General features: G+C 50.4%; 1 protein-coding gene across 1 annotated transcript in view; it reads right to left on the bottom strand.

Moving 5' to 3' along the window:
- Adcy1 (adenylate cyclase 1) overlaps positions 1–14,776 on the bottom strand; it is a 106,207-nt gene extending 91,431 nt beyond the window's left edge. Inside the window, exon 1 of the mRNA XM_027388141.2 lies at positions 14,153–14,776. The gene's annotated coding sequence lies outside the window, so the exon portion shown is untranslated. The remainder of the gene's footprint in view (positions 1–14,152) is intronic.
- Between the last annotated feature and the right edge of the window lie 6,089 nt (positions 14,777–20,865).

A 20,865-nucleotide genomic window follows, 5' to 3' on the forward strand; every position in this document is an offset into this window, starting at 1 on the left:
CTAAGAGGTTCTCCATCAACCCCTCAGCCAGCTCCAAACTCATAACCACCCAGAAATATTGACGCACTTCTCAGACCCACAGTGAAACACAGCAGGAGCCACACGTCTCAGAAACACACCTTTGTCCACCCAACAGACAGCAATGCCACAGCATGTCATGGGATTGAGGGGTAGCTACATCTAGTGCTCTGGGCTGAATTTTACTCCCTCCCAATTTTATATGTTAAAACCTTGAGCCTAGAAGACCTCAGAATGTAATTGTATTTAGAGACAGGTTCTTAAAAGTGGTGATTAAAGTACAATGAGATCTTAGGGTGAGCTCCAATCCAACCTTACAGATAAGAGACCAGGACACAGGACTGTGAGAGGCTCCTGAGGAGCCAGCCAGGCCCCTACCTTGATTGCAGACCCCAGCCTCCAGCACTTCGAGAAAAGACACTTCTGTTATATAAACCACCACCCCCACTCTGTGGCACTCTGTTATGACAGTCACACAAAAACAACACACCTACAACATAAGACTATTAAATGGCTGCTTTCAACACCCTAGAAAGATTCAGAGGAGGTAAGTTGACAAAAATAAAACCCGAGTAATTGATTCGGGCACAAAGTAAACTGAAGCACAGGAAGACTAGGCCCTGTTCTGTAAACAGCCCCTTCTGCCATGACTGTCAGGCCGAGGAGGGTCTGTGGGGAGCACAGATGCTTAGGCCTTCTTTGAAGGTCAGGGGGATGCTACCTGTTTCGTTAGATAGGATCGAAGGAACATAGCTCATAACTCAGCTCTAGTCAAGACCCCACAGAACCAGAAGACTTCACAGAGATTGACAATGGCCAAAGAACTCAGCTCGGACCCCACACATCAGCCCTGACTACTGTTCCCTGAAGGCCTCTTCCCCTGTCCTGTCCCAGTGCCTAGCATACCACAGGACCAGGGTGGGACAGAGACATTTGTCATGAGTCTCAGAGCATGGCATCCCCAGAGCAGGGGACACCTATCCAACCCAGGGAAATGTGGATCTGTCAGCTGCCAAGGTGTGAAATTTCTATCTGATTAAATGAGGTATTTCTATTTCTACATTAGGATGAGGAAGATGCAGACTTCAAATGCTACCATTCGCCACAGACTATCCCCAAGGAGTCCAGACACGGCTGTGTCACATTCTATACAAAGAGATCAAGGTCGGTAAGCACAGCAAAGGATGGATCAAGCATCTCCTGGCAGCTTCTGAGAGAGGCTGTGGAGATGTCCTAACCAGGAGTAGACCTGAGACAGCCTTGTGACAAGCACGGCCAGTCCCTGTCATTCCCGAATGCTGACCTGGGAATAGGTGGGAGATCCAGCCTGGGACCCAGATAGAGGACAGATTTGGGAATCAGACAAGGGTCTGGGTATGTGTTGTGTGAGATGACCTCTTTCAATGTAATTAAAATGAGGAGCAGAACTGGGGACTCTCTTAACAAAGCATGCAGGTCTCATGAGTGACCTCAATCTTGACTTGATGTGCAAGCAGGGACAAGCCTGAAGGTGAGTTGTTTCTTGCAAAGGCCTTTACTGATGGAAATTAGAGCATGCGCTCAAGCAATGGAAGCAGTTGTTAGTTTAGAGCTATATTTCGGGGACATTCCAGTGGGTTGCATCAAATAAGGTAAAAGTGGGATTGTAACCAGACAAGCTCTTTAATTTGCTTTTACAAGCATCCTATAACTACTTACACCCCATGCTGTCATTGAACACTAAATCCCTTTTGGTACCTACCTCTAACTTTATGAATTCCATCTGTCACAAATAAAAATTTGCATCTCAAAGATGTAAACCAGTAGTGGTCATCTGTAGTCGAGAAACATATCAGAGAGAGCATTCACTGTGACCCTGAGCTCACCATGTGACCCCAAGAATCTCACTGTGACCCTGGCATCAATGAACTCACTAAGCATGAGAACAAGTGTGTCTCTCTGTGTCCTCAGTAGCTAAACTCAACCCCACACCACTGTGTGTTCTTCCTCCTGGCACCTATGCATCCAATGATGTGGACCATGTGCTGCACTCTACAGGACATTCCAATATCATCACTGTGACTCTTCAACTCACAAGAAGTCAGCTAAGTAACTCAACCATAGGAAGACACATTAAATACACTGGGCGGTAGGGCTCAAGGTGTGGCAGGGTATAGGCCACAGACAAGGAACAAAATATGTCCAGAGCATGTGAAGTCACATGACACAAACAGCAAAGACAACCAGCACCACCACCTCCCTGACAGGGCAGTAGAGTTCTCTGGAAAATACATAATGTGGGAACTGATGGTACAGGACTCACAGTTACTTCAGCCCCGGGGCCAGGCCTGCTGCTGCTAGGGCTTAAAGAACCCTGAGCAAGGCCTGTCACTGTCTATGAAAGCTTCTAAAGCCACTGGACACTGAGTCCCAAAAGCAAAACTGGAAACCCAGGCTCAAGGCTACAGCAGCATCTCTAGATCTGAACACTGGGTGGACAGAACATCTGAGTTGGATATCATAGTCATTACGAAGGTGACCCTGTACAATATGCTCAGGGTCACATGGAGATAGTGGTTGGTACAGCCTCACCTTCTCCTTGCCCTCAACACAAGACAAAAGCCAAGGCTGAGGGTTGAGAGACCAGGCAGGTGGGCATGTAGAGTAACGGCACCTTTCAGGACAATGTGGCACACTGGGAATTAATGGGAGATCTTACCAGCCCCTGAACAGCATGAGGTCTGCAACTGGCTCAGGCCAAAGGAATGAGCCATGCTATCAGCTGTGCAGGTGATTCCCAGAGAAGGGCCTGCACAAGAGGCTACCTCCACCTTCTAAAGGAAGTGAAAGTAGGGCAGACACACTCCTTAAATCGAAAACTACAATTAAAGCCTCCCTTCTGAGATCTGCCCACATCCTATCTTCTTTTCTCCCATGACATCCACCAAGAACGTGTGGCCCCAGATTGAAGGTGTGTGAATGAGAGTGGATGAAGAAGCAAGGATTGGTGCATTCCCTTGTCAGTCAGTGTGCTAGGCCTCATGGACCACCCCTTCCTCCCTAAACACACAATAGTTCTTATATGTGGAGTGGAAAGGCTGTGGGGCTGAGAGATAGGCTGGCTGCCCATCTCCACACAGCACAGGGGTAGCCCTGGGAGTCCCCTGGCTTCTCAGAATCCCTGATCAGACGTGAGAATGTCCCTTCTCCATGTCCACTAGCTAAAAATCTGCCTGCTCTAGAAGAGAAGTTTATCCAACGACCCTTAGAACATCGGAAGGGCTGCATCAATGAGGTCAAAATTCTACATGCTGTCCTCCAGTGAGCCACTCCAAGGGAAAGAGATCAGCAGATCAAACAGTCTGTCCCCCACAGAGAGCATTATGGACAAGGGTTTTGTGGGGGCGGGGGAAATGACACCCCAGGAAGACTAAGGGACATCTGCTAAATACCTCTCACCTGCCCAGGCCTGGCCACCTAGCTAGCCCTGGAGCCCCACCTCTTATTGGCCAGTGCTACAAATGCAGACACAAACTCACCACCCTTGTTATCCATGGGAATAGTGATTCTCAGTTCTCCCCATGAAGCTTTCTCAACTTCTGGCCAAAGGGGCATTTGAAGCCAACACATTCCCCAGTATAAGAAACTGGCAATATAGCTGAGTGTCTGCTCATAATGGTAAGAGGGAGGTGGTTTAGGGTCATCATAAGCTTATCAGAGACCAAAGAGCCACAGGCTACACAGGGAAGAGGCCAGGCTCCCATCCTACCTCTATACTCCCTGACGGCACCCTGGCCTACCACTGCCACTGCCCACTGGCCTTGTGGCAGCATGTGGTCAAGGCTTCTGGACTTTGTGTGTTCTCTCTGGCCTTCCACCCAGTCACATGATACCCTCTTATTTTTATTTATTTATTTATTTGTTTGTTTGTTTGTTTGTTTGTTTATTGGTTTTTTGAGACAGGGTTTCTCTGTAGCTTTGGAGGTTGTCTACTAGCTCAGTAGACCAGGCTGGCCTCAAACTCAGAGCAATACACCTGTCACTGCTGGGATTAAAGGCGTGCGCCACCACCGAACATACTACCCTTTTAAATTATCCCTTTTCTCCTCTTCAGCTGTAATTTTTTCCCTTCTGATCCTTTCCAGGATTCTGAGTCTTTGACGGTGGGCTCCACACCTCCCTCAGGAATGGGTGTGGCAAGGGTGGGTGCTGTGCTCAAGGCCTCTCAACTATTCTCCTGTTTCCAAAAGCACCAACCTCACCACACACACATATGCACACTCCATACTAATCTCACAGAACGTCATGGATATTTCTCGTGAGCCCCACCCTGTCAGGCAGACGTCAGAGCATGGCACAGCAGAGCTAACAGGGTCTGTGGGAACAGGGCCAGCACTAATAACTACTCCACATTGTCCTTGCATTCCCAGCTCACTCTGTGCCACTGACCCCATTCCTCAGACAGACACAATAAGGGCAAGGAAGAAAACAGGGCTTCCCAGGGACTACAACCCATGCACAATCCCTTGCAGTAGCCCCTATCTGAATGATGCCCCAGTAATGGGACAGACCCTGCATCCAAACCAGTGTCCACCTCACAGAAATCCGAAGCAAATTAGCAACAAGGAACCATTCACCTCCCCATCAAGATGCAGGGCTAGCTGGCATTAGACCCAGAAGGCCAGCTACAAACAAGTTCAGAAGCCTTCATGGCCTCTGCTTGGCCAGGCAGAGCCCAGAGAAAAGGGTCTCCCAGGGACCCAGAATTCCTCAAAGCCACACATGCAGCAGGTTCCAGGCAAGAAAAGGACCAGGAGCAGCATCTCCAGATGCTTGCCCAGCATGCTGAAAACATCATCAGAGCCAGCTCCTCAGTACAGGAGGGTTCTGTCTTGGCAAAAGAGCTGGGGCTGTCCATGGGGAAACACACTAGAGTCAGAGGTATCAGGACGAACGTGTGTTCATCTTAACTCAGAAGCAGATGGACTCGAATACAATATTTACAGGAATGTGCATACTTGTGAATCTGCTAGCACTGCTGACAGAAGTAACGTTGTCCCAGGAACAACAAGGGTAACCAGAGCCCAGACGGCGGTTTCTAATGAAAACCTCTGAGAAAAGCCAGGCTCGGCCAGGTGTGGTGGTATACACCTGTAATCCCAGCATTCAGGAGACTGAGGCAGGACGACAGCAATTCAAGGCCAGCCCAAGCTATAGTGACATCCTATGTCAAACAACAAGAAAGGACCCCTGGACAGAAGGGCTGATTCTCAGCTTGGGCCAGAACATATATGAATGAGTCTGGAGCATCCTATTTGTCTCAGAGTAAGAAAGAGGTATGCTAAAGGTCAGAGACAGACAGACACAGACACAGGCAGGATATGTCAGATCACACAAGAGCACACGAAAAGGCTCCAAGTAGCCATACCAGGACCACATGAGCATCAAAACCAAGTGGTATTGAGTTACAAGCCAAGTGTAAAAAGAGTCACACTGACAGAAATCAATAGCTAAGTAAACCAGGATGGGAGAAGGCAGACACTGGCAACATTCCCAGCCATTCAGGGTTACCCTGGGCTTTGGAGGTAAATTCCCCACTCCCCAGATAAGGGAGGAAGCACCTCCCCCTGGAGAGGACAAAAGGACAAAGAAGACAGAAAAGAGTAACTCAATAAGGAGAATGAGGAGGGCACTCAGCAGTACCCCTCAGCCAATGACAGCAGCTTGGCAGTGACAGGCCACACCCCCAGAGGTAAAGCGCTTGCTGTTGAAAACCCAGTACCCCAAAGAGATGAGAAAAATCATCAGACCTGGATGGGCACAGAATAGGTACCAGGAGGTCACTATAGTTACACCTGGGAAAGCCCTGGCCTTGGCCACCCCCTCATCCCACTATCCCGAAGAAAGGAGCTATCCCAACCTGACCTCATTATCCCACATTCCCGGGCACCTGCCTCTTCTCTGTGCCACATACAGGGACCGGTGGTCCTGCCAAGGCCAGAAGCTGTCAGTCCCCTCTCTTGCCCCCAACCCCATCAATCCCTGTCCTTTGGGGATCTGGGTCTCCCAGCCTTATCCAGCCTCACTGCTGACATCCTATCTCTACAAAAGACCCTCCTGCCATCTTCTGCTGTGGAAAGAGCCATTCAGCATGCTGGAAGCTGACCCAGCCCAGGCCCACCTCCCAGTGTCCTGCCCTCTGTACAGCGTGCACCAAATACAGGATGCATGTGCAGCATGTGGCTCTAGGCAGCTCACATTGTCAGGACTGCTTCCCTAGCTGCAGCCATGACCTGGAGGCTTTTCTGACCCCTAGATGGGGCTGAGTGGCCCTCTATCATCCTGTGGTTCCCATATTTATCCTCATTCCTATTTAGTATGCAAACCTGTCCATTGAATTTGCCCCAGCTGTCAACCTGTGGTGTTCTGGGCTGCCCCTGCAGCAAGTACCAAGCCTGGGCATCATTCAAACTGTCTGTGAGGGCAGAAGAGGACTACAGGCTGTCCTCAGGCAGCCCAGGCTACAAGGACTTGTGAGGCGTGAGCACAAGGCCTGCTCTGAGTTTTCTGTCACATCAGTTTCTGGCATTTCTGACATTCCAGAGAAGAAACTGAACCCCACACTGATTCCCACACAGCCCAAGGCACAGTTAGTGGCAAATCCACAGGCAGCTGTCACCTTATAAGGCCCCTATAGGTCAGGATGTGGTGAGGGGTCAGCCTCTAGGCACCCTCTGGGACTCCTTAGCTAGACACCATTCTGTCCTTGCCTATGGGTGTCCAGCAGGGCCTGGGTGAGGAATTGCATGCCACTTTCTTCCCACCACCGCTGCTTTTTCAACACCACACACAAGTGTGTTTTTAAATTAATGTAATTGCTTGTTCACTCTCTGGTTCTGAATTAGTAAACGCTTTAGAATTAGCATCATTTGAAAGGAAACCAGCAGAATGTTGATCTTTGCTGGAGGCGATGATGGCAATCTAGGAACCATGGCACTGGTCTCTTTACTTCTAGGCATGTCTGAATTTTCCATGATTAAAATAAAAACAAGTTTAAAAACAAGAACATGGTGACTCCCCACAAGCTCCATTCACCTAGTTTCCAACTAATGAACCTGTAGTTACCAGGCCAGGAAACAACTCTCACTGAGCCCTCAGAAACACAGTCCTTGGTGTCTCCTATTTGACTCTTGGCCCCTCAGTGCCAAAAGGCTCCCAGGTCTTAGGGCCCCACATAGAAGCTGCACTCACCCACCCTCACAGTCCCCGTCTCCTCCCAGATCACATATACCATGCGATGACAAGGAAAGAATGACTGATACAGGGACACCAACATGAATGCTATGAATGAAAGGTAGGATGTAAGGAGCCAGATATGATGTCCTAGGTGCTTGGCACCCCAGGCACAGTTCTCACCACAGATAGCAGCTTCCCACACAGCCACACACACCCTGCCCAGAGGATCGGTGAACAACAACACAGTGGCCATCTAAGCCTCCCAGAGGGGAGGCTCAAGTTCAACTACTGGAGCTTCAGACAGCCCCACTTCAGGCTTGCCCATTCCCCGCCCCTTGGACCTGTGATGTCTCTGCACCCCCCACCTCTTCAGACACCTGGACATCAGCAGAAGCCATTCATAGATAAGATGGCTGGCTAAGTGTCCAGCCCTGATCTTTGGATGAGACCCTGCCTGGCACTCACTCTGCAGTACTCAGAAAAGATTTTGAAGTGTTTACTAATGATTTTTTTTTTTTACTCAACCAATGATCCCTAACACATGATCACTTAATTAACCCTCACACCACAGGGAATATAGTGCTGGAGAAGACAGCTGCCATGGTTCAAGGGGTGAGTTTCCCAACCCTTTTGGGGATGCATTGCTTCCAATGGCAACAAGCCATCTTCCCAGGGAGACATACCTCCCTCTGTGAGGAGGGCATGGGTTAAGACACAATGCAAAGCATACTAAGCATACCTGGAATGACATATCACATGTGACCTCAATGCACCATCCTCATGCTGGCAGGTGCCCAGTGCACCTCCACCGTGACCAATCAGAATGCTCATGGCATATTCTTTCCCTGCAGGCATAGAATGTTCTAGAGTGGGATAGCCCTGCTTCTGGTTCTCTCCCACCTGCCTCTCTCCAGAGGTTCTTGAATTTGCTCCTACCCTCTTGAGGCGACTCAGCCAGATGCACAGCTAGCATGACAAAGCTTCTTTTTAGGGCTGCACGGTCACTGGGAGAATCCCACAGATGCCCCCACCCCGGGCTATGACGACCCTCAGCTACACAGGCAGGTGGACAGGGCAGTATCTTACAGTAACAATTCTTATGGAAGAGCTGGCTGCCAGCCATAGGCTAAGAGCTCTAGATTTAGCTCTGTATCATTCACATGGGCAGGGAAGGGGAGACATCCTCCAAAGAATAAAAAATTATATAGGTTTATGAAGAGCTCACAGGTCCTGTTGCCGGGGAGCAGCTCTAAAAGGACTCTGTGCCAGGTCAAGTGGCCCATGGGGACTGATAGTCTAGTAGTCTAGTGCTGGCCTAGGACCATGTTAAGGTTCAGACAGCAGGAGGTGACCAGGTGCTATGAACTGGCTATGTTCCTTGTTCGAGATGTATATGTCACACCTCCTCACTTGGAGACTACTGTGTGAGCAAAACTGTCCTTCCTATCTATCAGAAGCACCATCAGTGCTGCAAGAAAGCAGAGAAAAAAACAGCAGGTGAGTGAGCACCACACGCAGCATGTGCCATGAGTGCAATCAAATGAGCCACAATGCTGAGAAAAGGGCACTCCAGTGGGGAGCAGTGGGGAGCCAGGCCAGCTACGCACTGTGTATGTGCACTGCCCCAGGCTGAGGCCACTTCTGAAGGCTGGAGCATCTCTTTCAGAACACTATACTATGTTCATGAGCTGTTCTGTGTTCTTGGAGTAAAGGTAAGCTTTGTATTCAGATCCACAACATGTTGCTAAAGCAGAATTCCTCTGTGAGGCTCAGAGGCTGAAGCAGGGACACTAAGGGGCACTGTCACACTACATATATGTGGCCTCCTGTTCACCTGACTCATCTTACAGATGCTGCCAATGCTTCTGCACACACATGCACATCCAAGCATGAATACATGAACAGACATGTGTGTGCACGCCTGTGTGGAACCTATATGCATACACACAAATACACACGTGAGTGTGCATACACGTGAAGATGGCCACATTGGACTGACGCCCACAGTGCTGCAGCCAGGGATTCAAGCAGCATGATTCCAAGCTTTCTTCTTATTCCAAACTAAAGGCAGCAAATACCCCACTTGGACATCAAAGCAGGCCCTGCCTTTCTCCCAGTCTGAGCAGAGATCATTCACGTTCTATTCTGTCTTCAGTCCTGGCCTGGATTCCCACCCTCCTCCTGAGGCTGGTGTCTCAGCACAGCGCTTGGAAGGAGGGTGTGGCCCCTTAGCATAAGAACTCAGTAAGTCCCAGCACAACTGAGAAGAGGTCAAGGGAAAGTGGATGGTTTTTTTTGGTTTTTTGGTTTTTTTTTGTTGTTGTTGTTGTTTTTGGGTTTTCGAGACAGGGTTTCTCTGTGTAGTTTTGGAACCTATCCTGGCTCTCGCTCTGGAGACCAGGCTGGCCTTGAACTCACAGAGATCCGCCTGCCTCTGCCTCCCGGGGCTGGGATTAAAGGCATGTGCCCAGCGAAAGTGGATGGTTAAAAAGAATAGAGGAAGAGTCCCAGGGAGGGAAGACAGCAGGAGGAACTTAATGAAAGGGTACTGCTATGAGTGGGGAACATGGGACACAACATGGCCTGGGTTAAGTGGTGGGAGGTCTCACTCACTTCCTCATTGAGTGCTCGGCAATCCTAGGCATTGTCCTTGTGGCACTCTGGCCCCATATGGACACACACAATCTCACTGATCCTGTCGAGGTATGAGCTTGGACTCCTCATTCTACAATCCAGACCCTGAAGTAATGCAAAGTCATGGAAATAGGGGTTCAGGACTCTGCCCTGGCTACCCTCCTCAGGGCTACATCTTCCCCCTGCTGATGCATCTACCCCAAAGACAATAAACTGGAATATTCCAGTGGCCCGAGTGTCCATGTGCACTCGCAATTGTGCAGATAGACATGTTTGAGTGTTCATGTGTGTGCGTGCAAGAGTAGTATATCCATTCCTAAATGTGTGTCCATCTGCTTTGTGTGTGCACGAATGGACATGAGGCTCTAAGTGCAGGCGAACATGTATGTGCTAATGTGTGAGCATAGGTACACAAGTATGAAAATGAGTGTAAAAACATATATGGGTGAATGTGTATTGTATCAAATGTCTTGAGTGTGTGAGTGTGCACTGATTTGTGTTTGTGTTGCCATGTGCATAAGCATGGATGTAAACATAACAGTGAGCTTGAGCGTGCATGTGGATGTATTTGTGTGGATATGTGAGTGGGTATCTAGGACTGTGGGTGTGTCTACATGCAAACACAAGTGTGTCCATGGGAGGATGTGGCAGTGTGCTCGTGAAGCATAGGTGTGGGTGCTTGCACGGGAGTGGGTGAGTGTGCACTGGGGGAATGTGTGCTTGCATGTGAGGGGGAACAGAGGAAGGGCAGGTATGACTCATGTCCCCAGACACAGGACAACAGTGTCCTATAGAGCCGAGGTTCTCTCCTTGTCTCATTCAGCCCCTGAGATGGAGACAGCTGTGAGAACAGTCTCCCTGCCCCACACCCGGCTCTTCGTGTCCATGCTGAGTCCTGGCTTCATAGGGGCTTGCCAGGCAAGACGAAGGCACAAAGCCCCAGACCACAGGGACACCACTCCCACCACAGCCACAGGGCCCTTCTGGCCGCGTTCAGTCTGTGCCATTGCATAGTATCCTGTCATCCACATCCTAGGAGTTCCTTTCCATGTGTGATCTCAACACATCGAAAGCATCTCACTCCAAAGAAACAGCTCTGGTTCACAAAGCTAGAGACAAGCTAGCAGATCACTGGCTTTAAGCAGCTGACTTCAGCAGCAACATCCATGCCACTGATTCCAGATGGCTGACAGGATAGGGAACGCCTGCCAGACAGAGTCCACACATGGTACCCAGAAAACACAGCTGTCCTGTGACACCATAGAAAGAATTGCTGCTCCCATTGACAGAGGGGGAAACTGAGGCACAGAGCTCATTCTCCACACCCCCCCTCGGCCACAGGATTATACAAGCACACCCCTGCAAATGCTTGGAGACCACTCACTCACAAGCCCACCTGCACCCAACTAAGTCAACACCTGAGCCACCCTGCTCCATGCCCACAGCCACCTGTGCACCAAGGAGTGCAGCAGCCCTCACTCCTGAGACGTCAGAGATGTTACAGGAAATAGGGTGCATCTGAAGCCATCAGAGCCCCAGAGGGTGGTGCCCACAGCTTGGTAATATACAGAAATAAGGCAACCTAGGGTTAAGAACCAACAGAAACTGAAGTCCATTTCCCCTACCCTGATAGGCAGCCTAGTTGAGACACATGATGTACACAAGTTCAATAGACCTGGGCTACTTCAAATAGAAAAAATAATAACAGTAATACAGACTCATCTGGGACAAATGAGCTTCACACGGCAGCTATGAAGAACACCAAGTGAAGCTCAGAGCCAGTGGACACAACCTGTCTGCCTCCTCTACCCCAGCCTCAGGAAAGGCAGGGCAGGAGGCCACGGTGGGTAGAGGCCCACCTAGACCAGCCCAGGACCACTTTTCCCAAGAACCCCCTCCCCTCAATAGCATTCCAAGCTCTCCTACCTTACTTCCCCAAGGTTCTCGGAACCTCCCTGAAGATGGGCAGTGGTTCCGGAAGGGACTTGTTCCCCTGCATAGGATAGGGTCTGGAGCCCAAACCTCCATGCAAAGTATAGGTCTGCTTTGGGACTCTACCCTTGACAGGAAGCTAATCCTGTAAGTCTGAGATGGGGGTGCACACCTGACTCTGGAGCTTTCACAGGACTCAGACCCCAAAGACTCCCATGGAGACCTAACATCCTAAATCAGCATCCCCTGTGTGCCAGCAAGGGCTGCCCTGCAGGGTTTCCTCGGTGACTCATTCTCCCAGATCCTTCTGCATACCTGCCCCTTGCCTCTTCTCCCTTACTGCCTGCCCAGAATTAGGAGGCAAGCGGCATCAGCAGAAGGCTGTGCAGCAGTGGTGACAGGCTCTGAAGGGAGGTGGCAGTAAGGCAACAAGGTACACCAGCATTCCCTAAAGCAAGTGCCACCTTCTTCAGGCATCTCAAACACTAAGTGGCAGAGTTCACTGACAGACTGCAGGGTGCCTGGAATTTTGTAATGGGAAGACATCTGAAATCCTTGGGGACTGACTACCAGCTTCCCTTCATTCACTACAGGTTTCCCTACCTTGATCTCCATTTAGGTGTCAATATAGGACTTGAATACAAATATTGTAGAGGATAAAGGCTTTAGAAATGGCAGAATATTTTCAACACATGCTTTCCTTATGGACTTTTTAACGTTCACTGTCTGTGAGAAGCATCATCTTCCCCTGAGGGTGGGAGCATGGCTGAGTTTCAGTGAGGGAGGGATTTACATCAAATTGGAGGCTAGTCACTGGGAAACCTGGGTATCAGCCTCCTAAGAATCCTTGTTTCTACTCCCCGACTGGAGTAACAAGGGCTCCTCTACCCAGAGGGAGGGGCACTGGCACCTTTGCAGACTCCTCCCTCTCTCCTTTTAAATCTTTTCTCTAAAAGGAATGCCTAGAGGCTGTGTAGGGGGAAAAAATAACCAGTTTAAAAAGATAACAACACAGCCTTTTAAGGCACCTAGAGAACCCACCACGGACCTGAGCCCATGTCTCTCACTAGTCCGACAATGCATGCTCAGCATTAGACCTGTCATCATGGCCCCTGTAACATGTACTGCTGCTCCCTGAAATCAGATTCTGGGTGTGAGTGGTGAGTGTTCATCCTATAGTCAGTAGGTACACCTCTCTCTCTCTCTCTCTCTCCCTCTCTCTCTCTCTCTCTCTCTCTCTCTCTCTCTCTCAGACACAACACACACACACACACACACACACACACACACACACACACACACACACGTTACCCTCCCCCAATTTGGATTCTAGGCCCAGCCCAGCCCCCCACAACTTCCCATGTGCTCCCAAGACTACCTTCTTTCCTTATATGGGTTCCCCCACCTATCTGTCTCTCATCTTCCTCTTGCTGTTCTGTAGCAAGACCTAGAAACAAAACCCTCCCTCAGCTGCCAAGCCTGGGCAGGACCAGTGCAGGACAAGGTCCCAAACTCTTGGGAACAGTCTCCTGGTCCACCCCACACCTGCTTGGATTCGGTGGCCTGGGAGAACAGGTACCTCCAGAGTCCAAGAGGAGTCTCAAGAGGAGTTAAGTCCTCTGCCCTTGTCCCAGCAGCCACCTCACCCGCCCAAGTTGAAAGAGACAAAGTCCCACCCAGGCTTTGTGGAGCCAGGGTCAGGGCTTCTGGGAGCAGAGGCTGTGAAGCCTGGATTGTGAGTGACCTTGGCAAACTTCTCTCCTTCAGGGCAGCAGTCGGGTTCACAGCAGGGTAGTTATCGATATTGGAGGAATTCAAAGTCCATTTCTCTCCCACTAACTGCTCCCTTGGGTCCGTGGAATTGAGAAGCAAGCCCCAGATGCGCTCCAGGCAAGCTGGAGAGAAGCCTAGGGGCTACGCGCTCCGCCAGACTAGAAGCCTGGCCTCGAGACCAAGCATCCTCCCACTTTTCATCTCTCTACGGAGATGGGTGCAACCCAAAGCAGTGGATACGGCTTGGGCCCCCCACTTGACCACACAACTACTGCCTGACCTTGGGCCTGTCACTACCATCACCCCCCACAAACACACACACACACACACTCACACCCGGGTCTCGCGTCTCCACCCTAAAGACGCTGTGGATTCTTTTCTCTAAAGAAACCCCGGGTGGTAGGTGCTAACACTGACTACATTCCCAGCTTGCTGAGTGACCTTGAACACCCGTACCTCTCTTCAGAGCCTCAGTTTCCCCACCCTCCCCATAGGAAGAAGAACGTTAAACTCCTGGCACCACCAGTCCCGCTGGCAGGTGTGTCTCCAACCCAATGGGGGGGCGCGTGATGGCACTTACCGTCCTCCAGAGACGTGGGCGCTTGGCAGGGACCAAGGCGGCTGTGACCAGCAAGTGAGAGGCAGCCACCACCAGCCCGAAGCCGATGGCCAGTAGGCTGCGCACGGGCAGCAAGGCATAGGACACGAAGGTGACCAAAAGGAGTTGCCAAACCCCCTGCTCAGCAACCGCGGATCCCACTGCGCCTCCAGCAGAGCCCCTCGCCGGGCCACCCAGCGCAAAGGGGCAGCAGAGTAGCGCGAAGGTGAGGCTGAAGAACAGTGCCAGCTGACCGACCTGCTGCAGCTGGGGCACCTGCAGGGATCGGACATTGGTGACCACGAACAGCGCCAGGAAGAGGATGCAGTGCACCGGGTGAGACCCCTTGGCGATGCCAGGCGCGGGTCCCGGCGCGCCCAGCAGTTCGGCCAGCGCCAGGGCACCCGCCAACAAGCTAAGCACCGCCAGCGCCTTCAGCGTGGCCGCTTGCTCCAGCCGCAGCGTGTAGCCGCGGAACAGCGCCTCCAGCTCGGGGCAAGCGAACTCCTCGCCACACGCCCGGAGCCCGCGCCGACCGCCCGGCCCGGCCGCCCGCTCTGCGCCCCCGGGCTCGCCCGCGCCTCCGCCGCCGCCTTGGCCGCGAGGCGCCCCGCCATCTCAGCGCCATGCAGCGGCCGCGGCCACGGGCGCGCCCCTCGCCGGCCCGGGGCCGGGCGCGGCGGCGGCGCCGGGGCGGGCGGCGGCGGGCGGCGAGGCGCCGGGGCGCGGGGCGGGCGGAGTTGGGGCGCCGGCTGCCCAGCGCGCGCGCGCCCGAGCGCGTCCCCTCCCGCCCGCCGCGCCTGCGCACTGGCTCCCGCCGCGCCCCGGCAGTGGTCCTTCGCGGCGACCGCGCTGCGACAGGCGAGCCCCACGAACCCCTGTCCCGGGCGGGCGGAGTCCGCGCCCAACTCTGCGCCCCACGCCTCACACGCCCGACTGGCCACGTGACCTTGGGTACGGTTCTTGCCTCTCCGAGCCTCGATTTCCCCACCTATGCACAGCGGAGCCCAACCTCCCAACCCCAGGAGTCTGTTGAGGCGTTTAAAAAGCCGAAATTCCCAGTAGACGGAGGAACAGCTCTGCCAGATGTGTGTCCCCTCCCCAAACAGAACCAGGTCGCCCTAGAGGAGCCCTCACTCCGCTTTAGACTCAGTGCCCACCGAGAAGCCCCAAGGATCCCTGGTCACACATTCAGGATGCTCTAAGTGGATGGTTTGCCCACCACCTGGGTGAGTGGTGAAAGCTTCTGCCTGTTGACCTGAACAAGAATAGAGCCCTGCAATGTCCAGGGAAGCTGTGAGGTGCAGGGATGGGTGAGAGCTGAAAGGAGAGATAAAACAGCGCGGCAGTCTCCCTAAATAGGAGCTGGCCATGCAAATAATGGCAAGACGTTTTCTTCCAGCGGAACAAGTGGCAGGGACAGATCCGCTGCCGATGCCTGATGTTTGCACCTAGTGATGTCCATTCACTAATGAAGGGACCATACAGATTTCATTTGGTGTTCAGGATGGCCCCCTGAGGTCTCTGCCTCTGTTCCCCTTTAGAGAGGGTTCCAGACGACCCAGAGAGTAGAAACAATGCAGAGCCCTTGCCACCTCTGGATCCCATGGGTGCACCAGGAGCTAAGTCTCTCACAAAATTTTGCAGCTCTTGCACCCACAGGAGGCCCTACTTCCAAATGTCCAATTTCAATCTATCCTGCCCAAACTCTACTCTGGTTCAAAAGACCCCGGGGATTCTGGGGATAAGAGCCACTGCTCTCCTATTATATAGGTGCAAGGATTAAAATTTGAGCTGTTCCGGTTTTCTTTGGAATTAGTATTAGTTTGAGCCACATGAACTTGTCATTTTTACATGTCCCCACCCAACATCTCCAATAGTTCACAATCAAGGTCTTCTTGATAACCAGCTAACCCCTCTTCTTGGAGCAGAATTGCCAGCAAGACACCCTCGGTGCAGAGCCTGCCTGGCACCAGCCTTCACCCAGGCTAATTGTTTTCACCCCAGTCCTTGCTCCTCCCATGAAGGTTCACACCTACTGTTCTGCAGCCTCATTTTCTGGTCATTTTTCTCTCTGTGTTCTTTTGGCTGAAACCCATGGAGAGCATCAGCTGATGCTGAGAAGATGGTTTGGCTCCATCCTTAGGTCACTGCCTTGTAAAGCACCATTGTTACCACCTGATTCCCAATTGTCTCTAAATACTAGCAAAGCCTGCATGATTTCTCAGCATCAGGGAGAATCTCTTGTGACTTAGTGTTGCATGGTTTTATATCCTAATTATTTTATTAAGGCAAACCTGAGCAATATCCAAAAGTGTTCCTACTACATGAAAATGAGACACATATGGAGTCATTGCAAAGTAAAAACTGCACCTACTTGCTTCTGTGTTGAGCTGCAATTCTTCCTGCAGTGAAAAAATTTTGGTAGAGCCAGTATTAACTGCTTTTAAGAAAACCTGGAGGAACCTATATTTGAGTTTGGAAGAAAGGTGAGTCATGGCATGACCTTTTTGCTCACTGCCACATCTGTCCATCTTCTTATGTTTGTCATACCTTATTTAGCATCTTGGAAAACAGCCTTTGTCACCTTTGTTTTGTTGGATAACCAGACTCAGAAATGCCCAGCTGTTGGCTGAGTCTCACAGTCTAGAGGGAGCATGGGTTTCCTCACTTCAAGCACTTCTAAGGTTGCAAAACCTTAGAGCGTACAAGAGTCCATAATTGCTACTGTCAGTATGGGCTTGTCCACTGATGTGCTAATGCTCTCACACTATGTGCCAGGCTGGAACAGTGTACAGCCACAGACAAACAGGGAAGTTACATGTAATACAGTGGGAGGAGGGGTAGTGTATACCTCCCATATGACTGCTGTCCTTATCAAAGGGCAAAATCTGGACAAATTCATACACAGAGAAAGCACCATGAATGACACTGTCACAAAGCCAAGGATCTATTAGAGTGTACAGAGAAAGACCTAGAACAAATCTTCCCTGACAGAGTCACAAAGTGAAATTCTAACTCTCCTATGGAGTATCTGCCACTCCTAAAGATGTCAATACCTAGAGGGACAGTATGGCTAGCCACAGGTTTGTATATATGTCGGAGAGGCCAGAATCTTGGTCACTTCCCAGTCACTACAGCATCTCTCTTCTCCGTCACCCACCCTATTCTCTCTAATAAAGAACTAAATTTAATTTAAAAACTCACAGTGCACCTTGGGCACTTTTGTCCAATGGGTAAGTTTCAGCCCCAGAGTCTTCTCTTCCATCCATATGGAAGAATGTCACTGGCCACCCTCCACTGGTCACTCTTACAGAAACTTCCTATGTGTTTTTGTATCGATGCTTTGAGACCGCGTAGGATGGAACCATTCAGGTGAGGCAGCGTGGTCCCGGCCCGAAGCCTCAGCCAATCTGACCCAGTTCCTGCTCATGTCTACCCTAGAAGGCCATGAGACATAATGGCTAAAAGAGTGTGAATGCCTGAGTCACAGGACTGAGCTAACATCTCAGGGCCACCCGTGCCAGTTGTGGGACTTAAAGCAAGCTACTCCTCCTGTCTGGATTCTGACTGTGAATTGTGGATTTAATCCTAACAAAATGTGGGCAGAGGGAGCCACGGACACAACAGCTACCCTCCCTATGCATAAAACAAAGGAGACTTTGCTCTACCAATTCAGTGCTCTATATACACACAAGTAGGGAGGGTCACTCAAGCTCTTGATTTCAGTCATCAAGACAGTGGCCCTAGTAGCTAAAGAACTCATATGGTCCTGCTTTAGCTTACTGATTTCCACTAATTGCAGCTAGAGATCTGAATTTAGAAGAATGTGTACCATAGTTTATTCCCATTCCATATTTGGAGACCAAGTTTCCCTGTGAACCTGTAGGGAGATTAGTGTCTACTTTAATTGTCTTTGATCCACTGCCAACATGAGAGAAGTTGCCAGCTCTGTGACTATAGGATGCTCAGTAAAGTTAATGTTGCCATGCTAATTTTTAAGTGAGCAAATGCACACATGAAGGTCTCGGAATAGTGGAGCAATCAAAGCATTTGACATGCTAGGCTCAGCCTTGAGCAAGCTGATCCCTGCTGTGGGTCCAATATGGTTTGTCTTCACCTAAAATCATGTTGGGACTTAATTAAGTTCATGTAGCAGCATTCAGAGGTGGGCTGTAGTAGGAGGTGTATGGGTCATGGGTGAAGCCTTCATAAGTAGAATGCAGAGATTTTTTTCTGTCGCCTTTCCTAACCTCCTGAGCCCCTACCCACTCCTCTTCCACTTTATGCCATGTGTAAATTAGCATGAAACCTCCAGAAGCTTAACAGGGTCTGGCATTGTGTTCTTAGACTCCCAGCTTTCAGAACTGTGGGCCAAACAACCCCCCTTTCTTTATAATGTCACCATCCTTGGACATTCTGTTATAGCAACAGAAAATGGACTAGAACAGGTCCTGACTTTCTGCCTCCATTTCCCCCGGCTTCATCTGATGCACTCACCCTATCTCTGCCCTTCTCAGTGTTTCCTGTGTGCTTCCTTGGAGCATCAGGGCACAGGAAGGGGATTTCTACTTCTCTCGACAACCATCAGAAACCATCTCATGCATCTGCTTAGGACTCTTCCTTTCAAAAGGACAAAAAGCCTTGGGCGGCCTTAATCCAAAGCAGAAAAGAGCTGACTCTTATGGCTAAAGGTCTGGGGTGGTCACAGCTGTGTCCATTCCAGGGCTCTGGAGCCTAGAAATGCTACAGATGGGACTCCCACTGCCACCTGCCAGGCTTGGACATGATGACCACATGAGCAGGTGGGAGGTAAGGGCTCTTATTTCTTTGCTCCTGAGGCTGGGGACAGTGCCCAGATAGCTGGAACTGAAAATGAAGTGTTCCAGCACTCCAGGCAGGGCAGCAGCTGCACAAGGAGGCATGGGTAACAAGCAGCAGACGCCATGGAGCACAGCAGGCAAAATCTGGGCTCATTGACTTGGCCACTTCAAGTATCAGTGTCTTGTGAGGTTCCCTGTGGCACAGAAAGAGGATAAAGCAGCTGTTAGACAGTCAGGTTTATGTTGTGTCTTTAGCATATCCCTAGAACCTGGCATCTATTTCATAAACCTTCCATGGGAGACACGAACACCTATTCACTGTGATAGGGCACCAATTTCAGATCAAAGAAACAACAGTCCCACACAAACTCCAGTTGGTAAGCCAGTGAATGCATTGGGCTTATATGGGAGCGTGGGTGATCCCACGCTGCAAAGTCTCACCTAGCACAGACGATGATTTTCCCATGGTTGCAAGGAAAGGAGTCCTCCACCCTCTCTGTACTCAAGTTCCAGACAGCTACAGCTAGGACAGAACTGCATACAGCTGGGAAGGAAGTGTAGAAGGAGTGGTGAAAGCTCAGGCAAGGGTCTAATGACCCTCCCCATCCCTTCCTTCTAGACGGAAACACTGACAGACCCTTATTTTAGCATCTTTTTCAGGTAATTGGAGGGTTGTGATGCTCAGAGGACCAAGCTCCACACTAGCCTAGGATCCACTGGTCATGCCATCCCTCCACAGACTTATCATTCTTTGCCTAAGAAGTTTAAAATCATCATATCTTGATCACGTCCTTAGATTTTAGTTTAGTGAGCGTCCCTATGTACATAAAGACTTCTCAAATGTACATTGGTTTTCATTGTTCTTAAATACAATCAAGGAGTGAGTCCAGGAGAGAGCTAAAGGGGATGAAGGCAGTCTCCATCATAAAGACTTCACTTGCCATGACTCCCTAGGCCCCACTGTGAAATCTCCCACAAACACCTCTGTGACTCTTTCTCTCTTTCACCTCCTTTTCAGAGCGACTGATGTCCCAGCTTCTCGGCCATGCAGCAAGAACTTCCACCTTCAACATTATCTGTACAGTTTGTGGCCTGTCTGTCCCATCCTGCTCATGCTCTCAGATAGAGACAGTGAGTCATTCCACACACCTACACACACTAACTCAGATTTTCCTAAGGAAGAGCCATCTTTCTGAATGTACATCACACACTCCGAAAGGCCCAAAGTTAGTGCATCTAAATCCTGCATCTTCATTGCAATGCGTTTTCTATGAATTCAAAGGCAATTAGAGTCATCGAAGTATACAGGGAACCTTAGATTGTCACTCCCTGTTTTTTTGATAGCAAAGGCCAGCTCCTGTGTGGTAGGCATGGTGTATAGTACATGCTCCATCTTTGTCAGTCCCTCTGGAGCTCTTTGGCATATCCTGGGGATGATGGGTATGGTTCTCTCAGAGGTTTTGCTGGAAACTGTTGTCCAGGTCTGTCCTGTGTGTACCCCCTGCAGCTTACCATCAGGATCCATGGCTTTCTGTTCTTGATCCATATTACTTTTACTTCATAAAAGATGCCTAGATTTTGCAACATGTCCTCATGGAATATGTTTTCGTAGGTCAACAGTGCAAGAAGGTACCAGTCTATAGAATCTGGAGAACAAAAGCAGCTGTATCCAGGATCCTACCCTGTTGAATGCAGCCTGGAACATTTACATCCAAACTGCACCTGCCCTGCTTCCTTCCATTACTGCCTGCCCTCTACATTGTTCTCTTAAGAAAGCCAATATGTGACAGTATCTGAAGTTTGCTGGAAGGAGGAGTATATGAGTCAGGGCTTTCCAGAAAAACAGAAGCAACAGGATATGTGTACTGCCTG

This window comes from Cricetulus griseus (genome assembly GCF_003668045.3).
Source record: "Cricetulus griseus strain 17A/GY chromosome 1 unlocalized genomic scaffold, alternate assembly CriGri-PICRH-1.0 chr1_1, whole genome shotgun sequence".
Classification (NCBI taxonomy): Eukaryota; Metazoa; Chordata; class Mammalia; order Rodentia; family Cricetidae; genus Cricetulus; species Cricetulus griseus.